Source organism: Malurus melanocephalus, unplaced genomic scaffold (genome assembly GCF_030028575.1).
Source record: "Malurus melanocephalus ecotype Western Australia unplaced genomic scaffold, MMel_1.1 scaffold_276, whole genome shotgun sequence".
Taxonomy (NCBI): Eukaryota; Metazoa; Chordata; class Aves; order Passeriformes; family Maluridae; genus Malurus; species Malurus melanocephalus.
In genome coordinates, this window is record NW_026623508.1 from 833481 (window position 1) to 840582 (window position 7102).

Here is a 7102-nt window from a genome sequence, read left to right on the forward strand (position 1 = left end):
TTGCAAATAATCTTATCTTTGCAATTTTTCAACACAAGTATTTTYATTGTCCTATGTCCTACAGATACAGACAACATTTAAATGACTTAGCAAATTATCTCTTGTTTTCTGAGTTTTCATAAGCAGTTGTACCCTCAGTTTCTCCACTGTTAAGCAAGATGTCATAAAAATGTTGTGAAGATGGATAACAAGCAGGTGTTTTGATAATTTGCTGAGCATAATCCAATCATGACATATTTTTAATTCTTGATCAGGAAAAAAATCTGTTTTAACAAACCCGCTTCTGGTAGCCTATGTCACTACTGATCTACTGTTCATCTCTCATCTTGCTGCCCCTGCAGCAAAACMAGGAAGGAAATAAGTGCCTGCACCTTTTTGGTTTGCCATTCAGTTTCTTACCTGCAATATGCATGGCTTTACACTGCATTAAACTGTCAACTGCTGGAGCCCAAGTCACAACTTTCCTTCTGCTGAGGAGTAACAACAAACAGCTGTGTTTGCCAACCTTTTTACATCACTACAGCTGCCTACTCAGTGAGCATTCGTCAAAACTCTCTAGTATCTCACAGTGTCTTACCTAAGCTTAAGAGCCCATTTAAGCTAAAGAAATAAACTAAATGAAGTTTAAAGAAAATAAAGACATTTTACACCTATTTTTAAGAAAACAAAACAAAGGACTGTAACTGAAAACAATTGYGGCTGAGCTCCACAAAGCCATTTAGATACCCTAAAAGTAGCAAAATAACTCGATCTTCCTTTGGTCTAAAAGCTGATAGTCAATTCAGAAAATATAAGTTAGATACCTAGATAGCTCTGAGAACCCTCTTTAAGTGATTGTTTTTGGTTTCCTCACTTCCTTCCCCTTCCTGTAATTTTGAAGGTCTCATTTTGAACAAAACGTGGTTTGGAACATCAGAAACTATTGCCCCTCTCAGTTAAGACTGACAGTCCAGAGCAGGGCTGAACCATATACTTGTTGAGGATTTTTCACTACACATGGCAAATACAATCACAGCTAAAATAGGGCAGCTTCAAAGCAATAAACACTCAACATGTCCTCTGTTGTGGTTTCCCTGAATGACTTTCAGCCACACACAATGTTCAGTGAATCACAAGATATAACTTCAGATAAATACTTGAAAATATACATTAGCTTTACTATTATTAGCAGCCAGGTGTCATCTGATTTGCTGTCTGAAGTTTATAAGAAAGTTCTCTCAATCCCTTTAGAAAAACAGGGCACAGGGAGACTAAACGAGATGTGTGTTCATTTTCCATTTGTCCTTCATGTAATGCTCTACTTTTTCTTTCAAAATAAAGCAGATTTGATTCTGGGCTTCAATATTCCTCAAGATTCATTTCTAGATCCTCTGTCTGGTTGTTTATCTATGGGTATTCTACTATGTGYGGAATGAGATCTTCTGCATTCTATCTCGACAGCTAACGAGAACTGGGCATTGAGGAAGTTTCTCTCATCTTTCCAGTTTTCTGGATTGAGGCCTTCAATGGCCAAGTGCAACCTAGCTGCAATTGTGATTACTTTGTCACCATTTATTTTTCAGCTTTTAAAGGGTGAAATCCAGCTAGATGTATGGAACAGATAATCTTAAGTGAGATCACACAGGCTAGGGGATTCAGGCCCAGCCAGGATGGGTTTATGAAAGCCTGGTCCTGCCTGACTAACATTATCTTCTACTATAAAGAGGTAACCTGTCTAGGGGATGTGGGGAAAGACTGTGGATRTTGACTTCAGTAAAGCCTTTGATATTGTCTCTCACAGCATTCTCCTGGAGAAATTGCCAGCTTARACAGATGCACTCTGCATTGGATAAAAAACTGGCTGGCTGGACAGTCCAGAGAGTGGTGGTAAATGAAGCTAAATCCAGCTGGTGGAACACTGGGAGTGTTTTTCCCCAGGCAATCAGTACTGGGGCCAGTATTTTTTAACATCTTTATCAATGATCTAGATGAGGGGATCAAACGCACCCTCAGCCAGGTTGCAGAGAACACCAAGTGGAATGGGAGTGTCAGTCTGCTGGAGGGCATGAAGGTTCTACAGAGGGATCTGGAGTGGATCAAGGGCTGAGGCCATTGGGTTCTTACAACCCCAGTCAGCGCTACAGGCTTACAGCTGCACATCTGGGAAGTGGCCCAGTGGAAAAGGACCTGGGGGTGCTGGTGACAGCAACTGGACATGAGCCAGCTGTGCCCAGGTGGCCAAGAAGGCCAATGGCTTCCTGGCTTGGATCACCAAAAGTGTGGCCAGTAGGACCAGGGCAGGGATTATTCCCCTGTACTCAGCAATTGTGAGACCACTCCTCGAGTGCTGTGTCCAGTTTTGGGCCCCTCGTTAGAGGAAGGCATTGAGGGTCTGGAGTGTGACCACAGAAGGGCAATGGAGTTGGTGAGGGTCTGGAGCAGAAGTCCCATGAGGAACGGCTGAGGGAGCTGGGGATGTTTAGCCTGGAGAAAAAGAGGCTCAGGGAAGACCTGATCACACTCTACAGCTGCTTGAAAGGAGGTTTTGGTGAGGTGGGAGTCAGTCTCTTCTCCTAGTGAGAGAATAAGGGGAACTGACCTCAAGTTGCATCAGGAGAGGGTCAGACTGTCTATCAGGAAAAATTTCTTCATTGAGAGAGTAGTTAAGCATTGGAACAGGCTGCTCAGGGAAGTGRTGGGCTCATTGTCCCTAGAAGTGTTAAAAAAATGGTGTACATGGTACTTTGTGATATTGTTTACTGGTTATGGGATTAGATCAAAGGTTGGACTCGATGGTCTTGCAGGTCTTTTCCAATCTTATTGATACTATTATTCATTTCAGATAAGAAAGCAAGAAAAGGAACTGGTTTTGCAACTTTCAATTTTCTCGTGCTTATGTGTGCAAAATAGATGCAAAAGACTTCAGAGGACAAGAGTAAGAAGCTCTGTAAGACTCTTTTAAATTTGTGGCAATGGATTTTATGCAGTGGGACAAAATGAGAAGGCAAAGGAAAGGTGGCTGTATATACAGAGTACTCAGGAGTGTTTAATGGCTACTTGTTGGGGATGTATTTCCCTCTGCTCCTTTATGCCATTTGTGCTTCACATGAAGACATGGATGTTGTGACTGAGGGCAAAGGGGAAACAAGAGGAAAGACTGTGTGCATGATTGGATATGGAAGCCAGAAAGGATAAAAATTTGAAATTTTCTGTATTATCTTGTTACTGATCTGAAGATAAYCTAGTAATTAGTATTTTTCTTGGTCTCTACTGATGGCTCATTAGCAGAACAGCACAGATTCTTGCTGCAAATGCTTTCTCAGCTTATTGTGTGGCCCAATAGTCCTAACAACAAAATTCAAGAAAAAAAATATTAATTAGTGAAACCAAAACCTTTTGTGTACTTACAGCAGACTTTTTAGAATAAACACAAATTTATTAGGCCTCTCAGAAATTTTCTTTGGTTATGGTAGCAAAAAGCACTCACTTTGCAAAGCATATATACTTTGCATGTAGTCAGGTGTGTAGAAAAGAGGACTTTCTTTCCTGAAGTAAAATCCTAGACTACAACAATTGATTCTTCCCATTCCCTTAACTAATGGAGCTTTGCTGGCTGCAGCTGGAATCCAGCAAAGCAGTCAATAGCAAATCATTCTTTCTGAGCTTCCTGATGTGAATGCTGTTGCTATCRGATTTAACACTGAGGCCTTGGATATATTTACAGCAAAAACTGGTTTAATGCAACGTGGAAGGCTAGGAAGGAGTACAACACCTGCATAACAAAACTTTGCAGGTGTGTAGTAAGGACATAGCGTAATACTAGATTTAGTAGTATATTTAGTAGTAGTAATAATGAAATAAATTGCAACTAAAGTAAGCTAAAGCAATATTTTTAAATATTTGAAATATTTTAGTCATTCTTTAGTCTCAAGAAAGAAAAATGCAGCTGCTCACATTTCTTGGCGTTCTCTCTCACACTGACACTGTGCAGCAGAACTCCAAACACGTCAATACAGYGTGTATCCTGCTTGCTGTGGGAGAACTGTTGGTTGTATGTTCTGATTTCAGCATGTGATGAACACTYAAACACTTACTAAGCAAGGGAGGCAGCCAATTCACATTGACTTCGCAATGGGAATCCAGGAATGTCAGGACTTCTCCTCTAGCCAGCGAGGCTCCCAACAGTCTGGTCCGAATGAGCCCTTCTCGCTTCTTGGTACGGACAATCCTCACCTTGGCAAAACGGACCATGTATTCCTCCAGCTTCTCTTTTAAATGTTCTAGAAAGAAGGGCAAAAACAGCGTCAGTCATGCCAAGCCTGGAGGAGCCAACAGAAGGACAGGTTGGCACACAACCTGCAAGCAGCTCGTCTGCTTCCATCTCTTGTCACTTCAAGTCCTCTAAACTCTGCCACAAATTCTCCTGAGATGGTTCAGAAAGTGCAAATATTCTATGTTTTATCACACAGAGGAAGACACTGACACTCTGCTGCAGTTGCTACTGGCAACCTGCCATCCATGATATAATGGCCAAAGCAGCTGCAGGATATTCATCCATTCTCTGGCTCCTGCAGCCCAGGGCCACATAAACATTCTGGCATGTCATTTTATAAACAGTGTCCTTTCCAAGTCAGTTTCCTATATCAACTAATTATTAAGAACTATGCATGGAAATAAATTTGAAAAAATAAAACTAGCATGATAAGATTGCATTTGTAATGGGAAGGGAAAGAGACACAAAGAAAGATCTTAATAGTTGGATAACAGCATGAAGCAGRTAGACAGCTGACTTCCTAATAAAATTAAGCAGCAAATGTAGAGTAGTTGATAAGTTCTCTGATCTGCAAAATCTGGTTCTGTTTACATGGCAAAACATTATCTTTGGAAACATTTTTTCTTCTGACAAGAAACACACACTARGAATCATAAAAAACCCAAAACCAAAAAACCCASCCTACAGTTTTGCCTCTTCCTAAATACATCTGCAACACAAATCCTGATYTTTTGTCTTTGCTATAAAACCTCAGCTTGCCACTCATTACTTTGGAAAAATATGACATTTTCATTTGTCAGGAGAAAGGGAGAGAGAAAATTATCAGTCTCTGATAATTGATGAGATACTCAGGTCTCACTGAGTCAGGCTTTCTCAGGTTATGCTTGTTTCTGGTATCAGCTACTAATTCTTTGGACTTTTATGGACACCACAGGCCTTATTCATGTCCTTTCATCATTACAGATTGTGAGAAGTTTGCTCTGGACTAACCAAAAGGATTTCCATTTAGCACTATCCCAAAGTATATAATGGTGACACACAAATTAAAGGCAATGAGCAAACAAGTCACAGAGCAGATAATACATGTTCTTGTGGGAAAATAAAATTAAGCTCCAGTGAAATAGAGCACATTTCTTTCAATTTTTTTTTTCCCAGCTGACAAACACATACGACTCCAAAACCACCTGCAGATTAGGAAGAAGTAGAACACTGGTATGTATTTAGTGGGAGAGTACTACATGGGGTGGTCCTCTGTACTGAGGAATCCTGACACATACTGGTACAGAGGAGCTATTGGGAACATCAACCTGCAAGCATTACAGAACACTCTGGGGCTTCTGGGAGGAGAAACCCAAAACTTTGGAGACATCCTGAGTCAAAAGAGAGGTTTGACTCACAGTACTGCCTGAGAGAAGTATTAGATCAAGTGAGGAAAGCCAAGTCTCAGGCAAAAAACAAAAACAAAAAATGACATTCAGATAAATAAAGAATGTTTTTGTCTTATGCTCTGTGGCTGACTGCAGAATACACATTTAAATTCTGAAATAAGAAGGAAAGAAGTATCCCCTTTTCCATCCCATTTCACTATTGACATATCAAATAAAAACCCAACACAGTGCCCCAACAGTAACAATGGCAAGAGATATTCTGTGTCTTGAATGATGGGTTTTGTATGACCAACCATATTCACAGGACAAAGCCTATGTGCTACTCTGACTCATTTTAGGTACCAGCTACAATTCAGTTTTGTGACTGAACTGAGTTTAATTCAAGCCCTGGATCATTTTGTGCCCACAGGCAAGACTGTTTAAAGTGTATATTTATTGAACTGTTTTTCTGTTTTTATGAGCTCCATTGAGACTATTCCCACAGCRCAGGAATATAGAAGAAGGGAAATAGACCTTAAAACCAAAGATACAAAGACCTTGCAGGTAATATAAGAAAGTCTGTTAGGGCTGTCAGTCTGGATTTTTTTCTATATTGTAAATCGTATCATGTAATAGCCATGAAAAATGAAAAAGCTCCAAGTGACAGGTTATTACATATTTCCAAAGTAAATCAAATCTAATCAGTTAGATACCATAGGTTCTGTTAGTCCTCAGACACCAGAAATTTCCTGTAGTTCTCTAAGGAAATTTCTTCTCCTGTTCCATCCACAAGTCCTCTGTTTGGTTTGAATAATGCACAGGGACCCAGCACCAAGAGCAAGAGCACACAGCTGCACGCTGTACAACAGGTACCAAAAAGAATCGGGTTACTCAGCCTGAACACTCCAGCTGTGGAAGCCATCACTGCATGCTGTGGATATAGCTCAAATCCCCCATTGTCACCTGGGTGCCCCCAGGGATGGGCTCACTGGTGAGACTCCAGCTGACCAGAGGATCTGACTACACAGCTCTGAATTTCATTATGCATCAGACATAATTGCTTTACTCTTCCCTGTTTCTAGAGTCTTCCTCTTTGCAGGTGAAAGCAACTACCAAGAAAGCATCTAAACACTCTGATGGAGAGGAGCAGGAGCCTTACCTGGACAATACAAATTGTATGTGGTGTTAGTAGGCTCTCTGTAGGTTGTAGGGCAATTGCCACATGAGTTGGACCTTCACTAGTTGGGTGTCACAATGGCCCTTACAACAGGCAGGTTGAATATGGCCACCACTGATGTTTGGAGGAATTAAKACAAGCACACTCTTTTCTTGCATTCTGATTGTTATCAATTTGTCTTGAGCCAAATTAATTCACTGAAATTCATTCTCATACAAAGGAATTAATTTCATTCCTTCCACATCTTTCAGTGAGCAAATTCTGAAAGCTGAGTGCCTATCTTCTCAGGAAAACACTTTAGAGAGA